This window comes from Corapipo altera, unplaced genomic scaffold (genome assembly GCF_003945725.1).
Source record: "Corapipo altera isolate COAL_440 unplaced genomic scaffold, ASM394572v1 112, whole genome shotgun sequence".
NCBI classification, from domain to species: domain Eukaryota; kingdom Metazoa; phylum Chordata; class Aves; order Passeriformes; family Pipridae; genus Corapipo; species Corapipo altera.
The window spans coordinates 10,804,786-10,822,394 of NW_020884899.1; the positions used below are offsets into that span (position 1 = coordinate 10,804,786).

The 17,609-nt window shown below is 43.7% G+C and overlaps 1 long non-coding RNA gene across 2 annotated transcripts in view; it reads left to right on the plus strand.

The window, feature by feature from the left end:
* LOC113950026 overlaps positions 1-17,609 on the plus strand; it is a 118,849-nt gene that overhangs the window by 42,771 nt on the left and 58,469 nt on the right. For both annotated transcript variants that reach the window (XR_003528637.1, XR_003528636.1), the window contains one exon: positions 6,857-6,921. This is a non-coding gene — a long non-coding RNA (uncharacterized LOC113950026). The remainder of the gene's footprint in view (positions 1-6,856; positions 6,922-17,609) is intronic.

A 17,609-nucleotide genomic window follows, 5' to 3' on the forward strand; every position in this document is an offset into this window, starting at 1 on the left:
CAAAAGATCTCAGCCATGCTCATGTCAATCCAGAGCAGCTCCAGCAACTGCAGACTTTAGCTCAATTAATATTATTTAACCTAGTTCAGGAAAATCCCTCCACTACAACAAACAAGTTTTTCCACTGTTAGGGGTCATGACCGCGTGCGGAAGCAGCTCACGCTGAGAACCAGTTGCACAACTGATACTGAGCGAGTCTTCAAAGGCCAAGTCTGCCCCAGCTGCCCTGGGTCTGTCTGGCAGGACAGTCCAGGTGAAATGATGTCATCTGCCATCCCTTTGCCTTTGGAATTCCAGCCAGTCGTGCACAGGAGATGCCATTTTTGGTGCAGGCAGGGCCAGCCCACACGCAGAGATCTGTATATCCCAGTGAACATCCCATTACCCGTGGGGAGATGCTGTGGCCTGTCTGCTGCTTGGTGGATTTTGTAAGGCAGTAGTTTTGGAGCTCTGCTGGCTCTCACTGGAAAGGCTGTTCCCATGTCTATGTGTTCCCAGGCCTGGTATAACATGTGTTAAGACCACACAATAAAGATACAACTATTTTTCATTATTATAACGCTATTGGTGATATTTATGGGTTTGACTCACTCCCTGTGCCACAGCCTCGTTTCACAGCCTGTGAACATCCCTCTTCTCTGTCTCTCCTGCCCATGTATTCCCATGCCCCACAAATACTATGTATATATTATGATGAAATATAAAAAGACACAGTGCCAGTACTTGTGCATTGGCACAGGGGAAGAAGAGGACAGGGAAGAGGTGAGAGTTTATTTCTGTGCAGACTGAAACATTCCAGTGACAGAAATGATGGCTTTACAGTAATGTCACAGTCTCCTGAATAATACAATTCCATCATTGCCTGGAAACGTAACACTTAGGCAGGGGGGTATTTCACCCTTGAGTAATTGGGTTGCATCTTACAAATGGGTATGACTTTGTACATCCAGGAGATCATGAGGGCTCGTGGGTATTTGTTGGCCACAAGACTTGTTTCCACATCAACTTGTAAGAATCCAGAAGCCTTTCCTGGGTGATATGAGTCCAGAGAAACCCATGATGTGGTTCTACCCATCTGGGAGCATAAGGCAGTGCAAATACATGAATTCCCCATCCCTGGAAGTGTCCAAGGCCAGGTTGGATGGGGCTGTGAGCAACCTGGTCTAGTGGAAGTTGTCCCTGTCCATGGCGTACAATGCAGCAATCCCAGAAACAAACTTTAAAAATCTGGTCTGGGAATGGTACACAAATGAGCAGTTGCATGGCTTATAAAATTCTGGTGTGGCTTTACAATGCAAAATGACCCATCTGGCATCAAGCTGAGAGAGCTTTTTCATTTTTTTTTTCTCTGCCCCAAAGTGCTTTCTCCAGGGAAAAAAATATAAGTCAAATTGCCTGAAATAACATGCTTTCAGTATTAGCAGTAAAGGCTATCTGTGCCCTGTCAAAGTGGAGAAAATATCCCATATACAATCAGCACATTATGTTGTTGACCAAAACAAAACTGGCAAGTTTCAAGAACAACCACTGTATAATGTCAGATTGTCACGGTGTCTGGTTTTGGGAGCCTTGTTCTCTTCTTTGAGGGTTATTATGCCAACATATGAAAGAGTAAACTAAATGGAAACCAAGAAAGATATCATTTTCCCTCCTTCCCCCCCTTCCTTATTTTCCTGTTGGGAGTGTTTCTGTTTGTCTGCATAAAACTCCCCCATTCCAATCCCTAACTACTATTTAAGGTGCCTGCCAGCCTGGGAAGTTGTTATGCAGGTTGCCCTTAAATAGCTCACGTTTCACTGCAGAGCACCTGTTAGTTGACTGGGAGACAGTAAAATTCAGGGCAAAGGCTTCCCAAACACAAAGGATTGCTTGTGGAAAAAGCCCTTGTTGATCTTGGATGGAGTTATAACCAGCACTCGATGCCTTTAGTGAGGCATTGTAGGGTGGGCTGAGTCTGTACATGTGTTTCTGTGTGTGTAAAAACAACACCTGAGCTAAACAGGGGAGAATGGAGCAAACCCAAGTCTCCTCCTAACGGGCTTTCTTCAGGTGGATTTTATGGAGCACTTTTGAAAGGACTTTTTGTGTAAGGCCCTTGGAAACTCTTTTCAAAGCCCCTGTGCAGAAGTGCCGGGGCCTGTGGGCCACCTTCCCACTCAGGGCTCACGTCTTCCCAGCACAGACTTCAGTCCGTCAGGTCGGGTGTTCCAGACTCTGAGAGAGTCTCTTGCCTGGATGGGAGGTGGAGGAGCTTGAAATAAAGTTTTTACAGGAAAGTGTTCTCTCTTTGTGCCAGTCCCAGTTCCCACACACTGCTGCACCCTCAGCTTTGCTCCCTGCTCTCCTGCCGCGCTCTCCGGAGGCATTTCTCCTGCCCTTGGAGTCAGCTCTGTGTCCTGACTCACTCACTATTGTGTTTGTGGGTAATTTTATGGGGCAAAGCAACTGGGATAACCTTGTGAAGATCAAAACAGAACACTTTGAAATGACACATAGTTACAGTATTAGTTTTCAAATACGTTTAGGAATAATATTGACATTCATTTGTTCTTTACAGGAGCGTGCTTGTTTGGAAAGATAGACATGCAAAAACTTTTCATGACCACAGAGTTCATCTATGAAATAACTTGTTCATTTTCAGAAATTTTGTGTTAGAAAGCTACTCTAAACTGCCAGGATCCATGAAGCTGTTCCCCAGAAGAATTAGTCTAATCCAGACCCACTAGAGACTTGGAACATCTTTTTGTTTTGCTGATTTGGTTTTCAGTAAAGGACTGAGTTCTAAAACATGGTAACACCTCTTGGTCACACTGACTTGTCTCTGTAGGATCTGCTCACTCTTCTCTTTTTGTGGCTCAACTCTGGTCTGCTGGAATAACTTTGACTTTCTTACCAAGAGTTGTTCTGGCAAAGCTTGTCACATTTTCTGCTCCCTTCCAGAGCCAGACAATGTAGTGAACTGGTACAATACAAACAGCATTGCCCAAAATGTTTATGATGAACAAAGCCACAGCACTGTGGTTTTGGCAACAGGAATATTCTGGATACTTGCAGGATCCTTTTAATGGGGCTGCTTTGTGCAAAGGATCATCCAAGTTCAACTCCTTGCCCTAACTTTCCAGTGGACAGATCATCCTGCTCCACCCACAGTGCCTCAAGGAACTGTGTAGAAGATGGGGGTTATTTCTTACCATTTGAGTTACTTCATACCTTTTCTTTAACATTTCAACCAGAAATTAGTTATTGCTTAACCACCATGCAAAGCAGCACCTCTGCAACCTTGCCCAGTTTGGGATTTCCCACCCCAGCACACACATACAATGCCTTTTACCCCACCCCAGGTGCCAGAACGAGCACGATCCACGTGTTTGAACATCAGGCATTGAGGCTCAGGGTGAGGGGAAGCCAAGCATTGCACTGATCACATGCAACAGGCTGATCCTCTGCTGCAGTTTTTGTTAAAAACCCGATTATTTGTGCAGGCTGGATGCTGAAACATTTGGATTGGGGCTGGACAAGCAGAACTGACAAAGTGGGCAGTTGCCCACAAGAGAGGCAGTGGAAGGAAGAGCCTCTGGTATCATTTAAGAACTTGAGTGGTTTTTTTCAGCAGGTATTTTTCCAGTTCACAACAGGCCATTGACCCCAGAAAGTGCAGCAACAGCAGCCTCAGCTACAATCAGAGGGAGATAAAGTGAAGGATTTGTTGGAGGGGCAGTGCCAGGAAACGGCTGAGACATCACATGGCAGAGGATGTGCCCTCTGCAGCTGAGGGACTATTTACTTACAGGCCAGACTTCACCAGACTCCACCAAAGGCAGATTTGGCGAGTTGTTTGAATTACCTGACCCACTTGCAGTAGGAAGTCATTACAGAGATAGTAAATACCTACCCCACCCTTGGTAGGCAGACAGACTCTCTGCCAAAATGGTCTAGCTCAGCTTCTCAGAATATAAAATATTGTACCTTTCTAGCTAAAACTGGCATTGCAAAGGCATCAGAAACTGCTGCTGTTCCAGTAAACTACTCCACTTCTTGGCATTCCATCATCCTGGAGAGAGCCTCCAGGATTTATGTCTTACCACCACCTGGAGCACAAATCATAGCAAAGAATAAGTTGGAAATTTTTCTTCGGGTACAGATCACTTGCTTCTCCCATTGATGGGAAAAGCTCCCAGCCCCTCTGGCAGTCAGGGAAGCTGCCTGGGATGGATTCTGAGAGGAGCTTTACACATCCATTCATTTGGAGTGTTAAATAGACTCCAAGACAGTTTTTCCAGACTTTTTTGTTTTATTTTCTTGTAGTGAAACTGCAGCTAACTTAGCACATATAACATGGAATCATGGAATTGTTAAGGTTGGAAAAGACCTCTGAGATCATGAAATTCAGCCATCAACCCAGCACCACCACCATGTTCACAACTAAACTGTGTCCTCAAGTGCCATACCACATTTTTTGAACACTTAACGTGCTTGGTGATTAATTATTGATAACTGAGGGATGGGTTTAAAATTTCAAGCAAGAAGCTTGAAACGTTATCTACAAGTTATCTTTTTTTTTTTTAAATCATGTTACTATTATAGAATGTTGTAACTGTAAATTCTTTTCCCCCTGAATAGATGTGATTTCACCAAAATCTGTGGCCTGCACCAATGTTGACATTTATAAAATTATAAACTATAACCAAAATAAGATTCTGATCTTGCTTAGACCAGAATAGAGCTGGAGAAAGTCCATGAAAAGACAACTGATTTTTACTAATGCAACTAAGAGCAGATCTGGTCCAAAATAGATATTGATGTAAGAGGGCTTGCTTCAGATTAGACTGATGATGGCCTTTGCTTGGACTGTAGGAATAGGTATTGACAGAAAAGGAAGAAAAGAGGAATTAATTTTTTTTTTTTAATTTACTGCACATAGTTTAATTTTACTTATATTTTATGAGACTCACCTGAGTCTTACACGAGACTTCAGGTACTGATACTTGAGATGCTGGGACAGGTTGGAGAAGTTAATTTAGCAGAAACTGAAATAAAAATTTCATTTGTTTTGAAGGTCACTTCTCAGAATTTAAGGGGTAGTTCTTCATTTGATAAAACCGGGAGATGAGTTTGCTGATCCTTTGCAAAGTCAGTGACTCGTTGCTGAAGTCAAACCTGTGCACAGGGCTCAGGTGTCACTGCTGACTTCTCTGAGCACCATGTGCTCATGGCCTTGCTTGGACTGGCTTAGGAGAGACCACAGCCAAGTTCAAAGTGATTTATACTCCTGTTCCCTTGGATGTCAGTTGTGGTTGTACAGGATTAAGGACAATGGGTCGCATTGGGCTCAACAGAGGGTTTCAAGGTGAAGATCCATACAGGACATAAGAGCCCAGTTCTGAGGCTGGGATTCAGAAGCTTTAATTCGGAGTGTCCTGCATAGACAGTTGGGAGAATTCAGTGTTTAGTAATGGGATTCACATGTACCAGGTACTGAGTGCAAGGAATGAGTTGGTGAGATGGAAAAATGCCAAAGAAAAGGATGTGTTTCTGTGCTTTGGTTGGTACCTCAGCACAGGTCCCTTTCTTAGATCTGGCCCTGAATGCTGAAGTTTTAGTAACAGGTACCAGCCAGCCTGTGTTTACAATTGCAGTTTCTTTGGGGAAATCAATCAAATTAAACAGTTTTTTGTTTGCCACTGTTATTACAGCAGAAAGCTGAATCCCAAAGTGCTCGGGAGGCCCAGTGCTAAACTGGAGCCACACTCCCCTTGCTTCTCCTCTAGTTATGAACGCCCTTCATCCACTAATCACTGCCTGGCACAGTATTAAATTTAATCACTGAACTCCAAAACATTGTAATGCGTCTACCTACTCCATGGTTCCATTTGGATGGAAATTTTCTATCTCGTTTAAAGACTATTAAAGCCCTGCCTTTCTTGCTCAGAACAAAAGGGCATTGTTTGCTTTGTTTTTCGTTATGTTCGTATTCAACAAAAGATGATTATTCTGTCTGCTCCGTGCTGAGGTCCCTGTGAGCATGTAGACCTCCTCTCCACTTGCTTTTCTTTCTCCTGGCTTAATACAAAATAGAAACATTTCCTTCGTGCAGAATTGTAGGGTTGAAATGCACAAAGGCAGATGTTATTTATCAAAACTCTCAAGGTTTTCCAAACATAGGTATTCATTAAAAAGTTGATGCGAGGCATAATTGAATAAAGAAGCAGCATTACAAGGCACAGCAGAGGCAGCAATGAGATTAACACACATTTGTGATTAAGAATTCATCTTTCATGAAATAAAAACAGTCATTTCAGTTGAACACTTTTGACCTTTTAAGAGCGACACGGCAAACCCACAAACATATAGTTGTTTGTTTGGTTCCTATTATTGCCATCACATTGTAACCTGGGGAGAGGAGCTTTCTCCATCCTCCAGCTTGGCAGCCTGTGGGCAGGAGAGCAGGATTCTTGCTTTTGGAGAGCTCACAGCCCATTCACAGTGGGTTGACTTTGAAAAGCCCCATTTATTGGATGACGCAAGGTGCAAATTGTGACTCACTCTGCATAGGTTAAGTTTGTAAAAAATCAACCTATATTCATCTCCTGAGCACCTACACAGCTGCATAATGTATTTATTATCTCTGGGGTCCCCTTAACCCCTTTAGAGGTGTAAAAGTGATCTGCAACACAACCCAGCCAAACTGATGTTCTTTCCCAGGGAGTTGAAGTTTTCTTCCTTTATCAGATCTAGCGAAGGGCAGATTTTCTTCTCTCTGGCCAGGATTAGGTCACAGAGAAAATTTCTTCCTGTTCTAACAGCCCTCACCTGGATTGCTGGTGGTGTTGCTGATATAGGACACTGTGTTTTCCAGGTCCCAACCAGACGAACCAGATACTCCTCGATGTTTGAGTCCTCTCATGATCCTGCAATGATACTGTAAGTAATTGTTGTTTATTACAAACAGATTTATGCACAAGTTTGGTGCTAGGCCAGCGTGTTTTATTAGTTGAAACATTTCCTTGTATTCCCCATGTGTATCACAATCTATTTTTCTGGTGGATTTAAGGTTTGGGAGCAGTTTTGCTGTGTTTGCAAGGCCTTTAAAAGGACAGAACCACATCTTCACCTTCTCCACCCACCTCCTCCCCTGTCTTCCCCCCTTTCAAAGGGAGAACATCAGGAAGTTTGGAGATTCAGATGTGGTTCCTAAACCTCTGTCAATGAGGAAGGTCTCCTGTGCTGCTGGAAATGCTGTGCAGCCACTGGTTCCTGTATTTCAGCTCTCCTTCCTCTCAGGAAACCCAGATTCCAAGGGAAGGAAAACCCCAAATGACCCTTGTACAGGTCATTGCAAAAAGTGGTGGTTGCTTAAAAAGGGTGTTACCTTACATGACTGGTTTAATTTCTCCACCTATCCCTCTGCTGCACATGTGACAGCTGTTACAGGACTGGCATTATGGGATGGACACTGAGAAATGAAGTGTCTCCTCCTTTGACCCCTTGTCTGAAGTCCTTACTCAGCACAATTCTCCTTTCCTGGTAGTAAGGCTGGGCTAGGGGAGGGACTGAACCTCCTCTAATTGCTGTGGGTGATTAAATACTGCATAAAGTCTTTCTCCAATGTTGAATCAAACACTGAAATTAATTTACTTCCTCTCTGTTCATAAAAACTGTGTCAGCTTTCTGCAAGCCACGGTTTGCTAACCTACTCCCAGAGATTCCTGCAGGAAGGAAGTGGCAAAATTGCATGGAAGATTATTTCCAGCAAACTGATGTGAAAAATGAACATTGGCCAGATACCTGTCTGTGTCTTTGCTCAGGGAACACGTATATACCCTGTGACTTTCATGGTCAATCACAACTAATCATAAAATATGAGTTTCCCAACCCATGTAGGAGATTGGAATTGAGTATAAAGATATATATGCTGTTGTTTTTAAGCCCATAATAAAACTTATTGAATACTTATGAATAATAGATGCATTTAAAAGAAATTACGATCTGCTCCTGTTTAATCCTTGAAAGAAAAAAAAAACAAATTAGCTTATAAATTCTCTGATGGTTTATTCTCTGGGACAGAACAATGGAGGCTTGGTACAAAACTCACTGGAATCCATAAAAAGACCCCCATTTTATGCCCCAAATTTGTAACCTGCACAGAAGCCTGTTATGGCAGCTGCCACCTTCACTAACATACCAGGGTTCAGACCAGGTTCCTCTTGGGCTGCAGCTCTAAAGTCTGGCTGGAACAGGCTGATATTCCCTGTGGATCAGGCACAGAGGTGGACCTGTAACATGCACTCACCTGTGCCTTACGTCAGTCAGTGGAGTATGTGCTGCTCCACTTGTGGCTCCTGTAAATTAAACAGAGAAAAAAGCTGCCTTTTCGCTCCTGAAACGTGATCCAAGGCTCAGGTAGATTCCAGCTGTGATCCTGCTCCTTGGTTATGAACATACATTTATTTTCTCAGGACATTAGAGCTCCTTTTGCACGGGCAAAAATTGTAAAAACAAAATGAACAACGTTCTCTGTGTACAGGGGAGTTATTTAAAGAGCCTGAGGGTTTGAACATAAGCAGACACTGTGTTCACATACAATATAAGCAAGACTTCTGGGGTTTGGCATTTCAAATGACAATTAAAAATACAGCAGGCATGTTCCAGCAACTTTATGGGTTGCCATAAACATCCAGAAAAGGATTCCAGACAAAAGTAAAGATTCACAGTAAGGATTGTTTTCTTTTTTTTTTTTTGTGTCCTACCTCAATTTTTAGTGGGATGTGTTGTGACACACCACAAAAAGAAAGGGCAGAAGGCGTCTCGCTCATTGGAAGACGTTGTACCTCAAAAAATGCTTCTTTGGGAGAGTCAAAGTTTACAGTCCGTGTGGCTCTGTTCAGGTAATTGTTTTAGCTTCCTGCTCAGGAGTTTTTTAAAAAATCTTGAGGAGAAAAATTCCCAAACAAGTCTGGAAGGGGAAAAACACTTTCCTTCCTCAGCACAGAAATAAACACAACAGACTCAGAATCTCTCCCCGGCACAATTTTGGGTGCCATGCCATTACTTGAATTTTCTTAGAAATATTTACCACAGGAATGACACCACTGCACAATCAGACAGCTCTTATCACTGCAGGCTCCTGGAAGCAGGAAAATTGTAAATGGATTGTGTCCCTTTAAGCAACATAGTGTTTACAAATGTATTGTGATCGTGTTTTAGGCACTAAGGCAAGAAGAAGAACCTGAATCTGAAGTGAAGGATTTAATTACAAGGTCTTTCTTCCTCAGTAATTTTTTGCCTGTAAACCTGTGACAAAAAGGGTTTCTCAGCTCCTCTGGAGGTTTTTGTGTACCTAAATCTCCAAAATGCTTTGAAATGTTATTATGACACTGAGTGGCATTTTCTCTAGGATGGTCAGCTCTTTCCAAGCCTTAAGATGGGAGAGAAGTTGCAGTTTGTTGTTGGACAGTTCTGAAATTCATCTTTTCTCTTTAGGACACTTTAGCAATGAGTTTTGTTCTGTGCATGTATTGAAACCTCATAGCCATCAACTGACCCATCTAATGATGCTCAGCCAAAACAAATTCCCTCAGCTTTCCTGGGTTTCTGTCAGTCCCCTCCTCACCAGGGGAGTCGTGTGGCTCCTCTTTACTGGACACCAGCACTGGGATTGTTTTTCAGGAGTCAGGGCTAAGTGAGAAGTAGGTTCCTGCCCTGAGTTAAGCAATATTCCACATTAGTGATCCAGTGACTCCATCAGGGCAGGAAGGAGTAAGGAAACTGCTTTATCCTCCCGAGTGCACAAACCAATCCCCAGGGACTGGGAACAGGACATCTGTCAGAAAAGAGGGAGATAGAGGCTATCTTAGGGTTACATTTGTTTCCTGTGGCTTTGTTTTATCCCTTTCCTCTCCCCCCTACCACAATTCAGGACTGCCTATGAGCTCTTTTCTCCCCTTTACATGTATTTATTTCCTTTAACTAGGCAGTAATTTTGCAATCTGTAGGATTCAGAGGCAATCCTATTCTCCCTTTGTACCTTGCTGGTTGTAGCCTTCCGTTCCCGACCCTGCCACAGTTGCAATGCCGTGCTGTGAACCAAAACTCAAAGGTCCTTTTTGTTTTTTACTTTGCATTCCTTCCCTTTCCCTTGCATTCCTGCTCAGTGCAACCCCAGCAGCTCTCTTCCCTCATGTGGAGCATCAGGCACATCCCCCAGGCCTCCTGCTGGAATCTTTCCCTTCCTGAAACATGACCTTGAATCTCACCCCTCATGCAGGTGCTCAGCACAGAACAAACTTCAACTCCAGTTAAGAGCTATTTCAGGGGCTGAAGTGGGCATGAGATAAGGTGCAATTTTAACACTTATCCTTTATCCAGGATAAATTGGATGTTAATTGTAGTGATAATCGTGGTGGACAGTTTTTAACTATGAGTGATGATTTGTGCTTCTTCCTCTGTGATAGCAGCTGTGTGACTTCTTCATTCATACAATCAGCCTGAAACTGCCTTGATTAAATCAGATTTGTAATTGCTGCTACGACAAAAAGGGGAAAAGCAGCTACAGGAGAGCTCCAGAATACTGTCTCCATCTCTTGTACCTTGCTGAACATTGCCAATAGTTCCTCTGGTGGTGGGAACATGGAGCTCACCTGGACATGGGGCACAGTTGAATAGTCTCCTTCACCTGTTGTACAACACAGATTTGGTCCTTGCCTTTGGTTTGCTCGTCCTTTGCCCAAACAGTCACACCAACAAAACCTCAGCTGTTTGGGCAAGTGTATCACAAGCCACAGCACCTTAGTCTTGGGAAATTTATCTTGCTGTTCCAAACAATTCCTCACACTCCTTGACATTTGCTCCTATGGGTATTTGTAGACTGTTATGTCTGCCCTTACTTGTTTTTTAACCATTTAGCTCTGTCGTCATAAATCATTTCCCCTCAGCTCTTTAGCTGGGCTGCCTGCCTGTGCTCCTAAGTGTGAAACCCCAGGCTGAGCCTGCCCTTTCCATGTTTGCTCCCCACAGGATTCTCTTGGTGGCACAAAGTCATTGCTCAGGCCATGATTTCATTCCTGGCTTATTGAACAGTCCTTTGCTGATAACACTGACCTAAGGATTTCTGGTTCTCTAGTTCTCTTTCCCTGTCCTCCCACATACTCCTAAGACTTGTTTCACCTCTTCCCCTGATTTCAAACCACTAATTCAGGCTCCCTGACCCCTCTCCCCAAAAGCACAACTTCTGGGAGTAGCAGAGGCTGCAGGGAGTGTCTCTGTTCCCACTTCCTTCATCCCTCACTCTTCTCTGAAGGAATTCCCTGCAGCCACAAGCCAGTTCCCAGGGACAGCTGGAAGGTGGGCATGTTCCCAGATCTGTGTCAGGAGCTGAGCCACATGTTTACCTCATTATGGAAAATTGTTGCATTTTACCCCTTCTGTGTGCACCTGTTTGCATTTTTGGAGTCTGGACTTAACAGGTACAAATTTCAGGAGCTTTGTGGTGAGGCCGGAATATGCTGCTGTTTAAAGCATCTTTGAAGGTATCTGGATCTTAAAACGAATTAATTTTCACAAAATGTCTACCAGGAAGAAGAAAACCCTGCAAGAGGTGCATTTATGCAGTTTATGAGGACATTTACAGTGACTGATTGAAAATAATTAGTAGTTGTGTAAGGCACAGGGTGCAAATCAGACCTTGATTTTTAGGGAGGAGAAGGGAACTTGTTGTGGGCAGATTTGCCTAAAGCTGCCTATAGCAAACTTCCTTTTACTTTTTTGTTACATTTTTGTTTGTATTTGCAACCACAGATACAAGAAGGACCAGAGAGATCCCTAATCTGGCCCAGGGTATCACCTCATCAGCTCATCAGCATGTGCGAAGTACAGTTTGTTCTCTTTTTGGCTGATAAAAATTTGAAAATTGCAAAATGATCATGAAAGCAAGAGACAGGATGTGATGAAAGATGTTTATTTTCCTAAAAACTAAAAAAATCTAGACAAGCCTCAAGTCCATGCTGTGTTTTCTTCCTACTTGCACATTCATTTTATCTCCTCTGCTCTCACTTTGCTTGTTCCTTTGTTAAATGTGGCTGATCCTTGCCGTGGGTTCTCTTCCAGGGCTCTTCTGTCTCCAGGTTGGAAGAATCATCCATTTGCCTTGTGGCTGAAGAAGATTTTGGTTCTGAATCTGGGATGACATGTTGAAAAGCTGCTTTTGTTTCTCATCTGAGCTCCAGAACCACCCTTTACAACTCTGAACATGAGCCAGAGGGTCCAATATGACCATGAATTAAGTTAAATCATATCTGGGAAGTTTAGTCTTGTTTAATGGCTTTGTTGAGTCATTCTACCTGTTCATTTACTTACAGAAACATTAAAATCATTGAGAATTAAATCTGCAGAAATAGGCTGTGATCCCTGTGAAATGTGGGACCAAGCTAAGAACCTTTGCGTTGGCTCTGTGAAACCATTCCGGCTTGCTCTGCTCTAAAGGCATGGGAATCCTTGGTTCTGATCCCATGAAATGACCTCATGCCCACTGACTCAGGGCAGCCTGTATAAATTGGGTGAGCAGAAGCCAATTACCTCCCATAAGCATCTCTCCTCTTGAATCTGATGGGCCATTTTATCCCATGGCTAACTGCATGTCTCTTCATTTACATTTGATCCAGACTCCATAGAAGGTATTGGGAGTTAATTATCTGATTTTCCCGGGGAAGGAACTGGACCCTGTCTTTAACAAGTGACTTTCTCTGAGCAGACTGATGCTACTTAATAGTTCAGGCAGAGCAGGAGTTCTGCAAGAGCCACAGGCTGAGGGCAGTTCTCTTGGTCCTGCTCAGGAGAAGACATTTGGCAGGGAGATCCATCCTCTCTAAAAAGCAGAAGCACACATTTCTGTGGCTTGCTCTGCAAACACCTTCCCCTCAGGGACGTGCATTTAGAGCACCAAGAGTTGAGGGAAGCATAAGGGTTCTCTCTACTTCCGAGACCATTTCTAAGCAATCAGAAAAGAGCAATTTAGAATTCAGCTGACTTGACCATTAAATAGAATACATTTAAAAAGCCACGACTTGTTTTCTGAGCAAAGACACACTTAGAAAACTTCCTTTTTTTTAATAAAACCAAGTTTATACTGTGAAGTTCTGGGTGCAAAATTATTACTCCTTCATACCTGCAGCTGAAAAAGGAACCATGTACCTCTGGATGTCAAACGTGGCTTTAATCTGCTTCGCAGCTTGTTTTGTTTTGGTTTGCTCGGTTTCATTTCCCTTTGCCCTGTTAAGCTCTGACCCTGAAAGGTGAGGAAGTGAAGGAAATGGAAGAGTGAAATTTGGGGAGTCTAAGGCTGAAAAGCTGAGGGAACCATGAGGCAGCCTGTCTGGCTGGGAGATTGAAATGTAAGTGGACTCCTCAAAGTAATTACTTTGGAACCCACTTGCTTATGGATGTGGACTCCCATAAGCACAAGTCTCACATGATGTCACTGAGATGGCATTTGGGCTTGATTTATGTTGGCACAGAAGGAGCTGTAAAGTGCACATGTGTGCCCAGAGTAGCCCCTTTCCAAACAGAGCATGTTTATAGAGACAGGAAACATGGCTGGGGCAGGAGCACCCCAAGCTGCTGCTGTGTCAACAGCATCCCAAATACAGGTATCCAGGATCTGCACCCTGCCTGCATTTTCCATGTATTTCCACTCAGTTGGTAACCTGGAACACCATTACCAGGGATTAGTGGTTGATGGATGGAGGAAAAATGACTTATTAGGTGAGATTTACTCCACCAAAGATGTGTATCTGAACAAGAGCCACAATCCACATTTTAATCTTTTTCTTTCATACTCTGTCTAATCTCTGGCTGATATTTCATGGTGATAATCTCTCTCTCTTTTCCCTCCTTGGAAAATAAGGACACACTGTATGAATTATATCTGTAGTCACACAATTTATCTTTAAAAAGGTATGTGCTTTCCTGTCTGAATGAATTTGAAGCCTTCAGGTCATGTTCAGGGAAGTGTAAACTCTTCACTGTTCTCCGTGGTATGTTAGAAACAGTTAAATACATACAAGCATTATTTGATATTTCTTTTAGGAGACAGAAAAATCAAAAAATGCAGAGCATTTCTGATGGCTGAGAAAACTGTATTCTTTGGTTCCGCAGATGAATTTATTTGCATATTCAGTCTCCAACCTGTTTTGAGTTGTGAGGTGCTATAAATAGGTACAAATAACCTCCTCCATGATCCATTTGGATCTGCTGTTCCTGTAGTGATATGAGAGGATTTATGCTTCAGGAATGCAGCACCCGTGAACATCTCCTCTGTGACACTGATGAAACCCTTCCCAGAAGGGGAGAGGTGGAGGTGAAGTGAGCTCTGAGGGCTCTGTCTCCTCCATCTGGGCTGACCTGCAGGCTCAGGGAGCTGCACACTGTAGGAGTTCCCTTTCACAACTTCCCTTTCTTCAGTCTTGAAAGAAATCTGTAACAGTGTTGTTGTGTACACAAAACAGTCTCCTCTAAGTTTCTAAGCAGAACCAATGATGCAGGAGGAATCTTTTTTTTCAAGAAAATCTTTTTTTTCAAAGAACAACCCTCTCTTCCTCAGCCTGCAGAGTCCTTATGTTGGTGTTTAAACAATTCAGGAGATTTTTATAGGGCACATCTCACACTGGAAGAAAGAAGGTCTTTGTGTTGTCTTGGAGAGGAAATGCATGTGAATCCTAAAGCCCAGTTCCTAAATAAATGCTGTCTGTCAGTGAAGATGAGCTTGAAATGGGAACCTGTAATGGGTCTGTTGAATGGATATATTCTACCTGTTGCACCTTTGGAGCTGGCAGGAGGTGTAAGTGTTGCTCACAGGAGCACACCTGGAGCACAGTGAGCAATGGCATTAATCAGGTAACTCAGAGAGTCTGGTCTATTCTCACATTTTACTCAAAAGCAGCAGTAACTGTGTGTTGCAGTTCTTGTTTGATGATGGTAGGTAAATTTGAATAGGCTACAGAGGAAGGAGGGTTGTATTACTCACTGAAGACTTACACTCACTTTGGAGATGGCATGGGAATGCATTCCTATCAGGGAAATACACTTCTACATCAAGTGTCTTAGGGCCTGCTTATTCACTGACTGTAAGAACCAAGGACCCTGCCCTTGGTGTTCTATTGCATGGAATATTTCGTGTCCCATTGCTGAATGTAGCCCTCCATGTCCTGGCATGGTCACTGCTATTGAGGGTCACAGACAGCAGCTGGGATGCTCTCTTGGGTTTGGGCTGGGAGATGTTTTTACCCCTTTTGTTGGAAAACTTTGTTGCAGGTAAATGCTTTTGTTTGAGTTCTGCTTTGCTGTTTCACTTCGGGGCATCCTGATGTGTTTGGGACAAGATTAGAACAGAAAACAGGCACAGTTATCAGCAGGACTGGGAAACAGATACTGTAGTGCTGAGTGGGTGTCATAGGGGAGGGTTTTTAACTTCCCTGGATTAGTGCCCAGCACAGGAGTAGATGTAGGAAAAATCATGTCGGCAGAGAATTGCATGATGAGTCTCTGTGGGTGTGAGCTGAGGACGCCCCACAGCAGCCTGTGATCCCACCTCTGCTGTCAGGAATAGCAGGAACAGGCAGCACAGCCTTCAGGAGCTCTTCCATGGCAAAAAGGCTGTGGCTGTCTGCCCTGTCAGAGCAGTGTCTGTGCAGCCTTCAGTCTGTTAGAAAGTAAAACATTTCTTTCTCACAGGTAAGAAACAAAAGCTTTTCAAAGTTCTGCAACACATTGCAGCTGTTTGAGAGAAATGTTTCCCTTCAAATTCATTGCATCCAGTACTAGTTTGTATCTGTTACTGCTCCCTGTTCCCATCTCACAGGGATCTGCTGCATCTGGAGGACTTCCATCAGTGCAGTGTATTGGGATGGGTAAGAGCTGCGGGCTTTGGCATTCAGCTTGTGATGTTGGTAAGGACTCTGAAAATTAGGAAGTCTCTGAAGGTGCCCATTGGAAGGTTGCTGGAAACCAAGTAACTTATTTTTGTGCCTTAACTTTCCCCTGAAATACAACCCGTGGTGCTCAGTGTCCGTGTGTATTGTGTAGTGGGAATGTGGGTTTAACACCAAGCTGGTTTATAACCCCTAATAAATTCTCAAACTTTATAATCCTTATGCATACAAACTTTTCTCCCCCCTGTGTGTACTTGAAATTAATGTACATGACACACGTGAAACAATCAGAACAGGATATGAAACAGGAACCTTTGGAGCAAGTGTGAGTTGGGCACAGATGTCAGAGCCTTCAGGAGCACACGCTGCCTGCTGACGTTTATCAGTGAGAGGATGGCCTGGAATCCCAGCCCAAGCAGATATGTTGCAATAGGCACAGGAAGAGATCAGTCTTAGTGTCCTCTGATGGCTTCTCCTGGAGATTTGAGGTTGTGCCAGCTGCTGCTCCAACGCCAGTGTTCCTTGATCCAGCCTGGATCTGGAACGAAGCATTTGTTCCCAGCCAAGATGTGTTCGTGTTTTGGTGCCTGTGAAGCTGAGACTTGATGTGAACCTGGGTGGGGGAGCAGCAGCTTCTATTAACTTATGACTTTTAACTTCTCTCTATTTGCATAAGAATTAGCCAGAGGGAGAAAAATGTTTATGCTCTTTTTGTACGTGAAGTGTAGAAACTATAGGGATTAACACAGATTTCCCAGCTGGGTTTGCAGCCCACACTGCACGTTCACCCCAGAGCATCTTCCACGATGACCAGCTCCAGCCTTTGGTCCCGTGTAACCTCCTCCCTTTCCCCCTGCCCTCCCCCAGATCCCAGCATCTTCCTTATCTCCGATACCCCTCATCTGACCCCTCCTCAGAGTGTCTCCTCTGGGAGCTGGACGAATCAACAGATCTGTCAGGAGACGCACGAAGGGAACCCGGGGTTATCTGAGTGTGCAGGTTATCGGAGGGGTTGCTCTCCAGAAACAGTATCTGGGAGCAGTACTGGAACAGTATCTGGGAGTTATCCCAGGCTGGAGACAAGTGGCTCCTCAGGACCAGCTGTCTGTGGTTTCGGGTGAAAGATGAGAACTCCGAAAACAGTGGTGGAGTTGCCCTGAAGCCAGAAAGAGGTGCCTGAGATTGAGAAACATGGAAGGAAAGTTAGTTTTTTGATATGCATTTGGGGACTTTGAATTAGCTTCCTCTGTAAGGAAGGGCTTCCTGGAATTCTTTGGCCACTTTTATACCCAGAAGGGAACTATTTGGCGCAGGATTCAATGCACACATGGGATTTCACTTTGCAGTGGGACCGCCCTGTGACAAACCCCCTCCAAAATGTAATCAGCAAAGTTTCCTCAGATGCAAACTCTGTGACTGCTTCCAAGTTGGACTCCTGCTTGCTCATTCCTAGGCTGGTTTGTCAAAACTTCGCAACGTTTAGTCTTGCTTTTCCTTGCAGTGCTGAGTCACTCCCTGAATTGAGTGAGAATTAAAAAGTTTGTTACTGTAAATTTTGCTAGCCTCTGTCTGAAATCCAAGTGGAAAAACCTGAAAATGAGTTTTTACAGTCCTCAATACTTCTGTATGTAACACTTGCTCAGATTTGTTTTCTCTGTCACTTGTGGTCTCTTTAATTGCACCATGGGA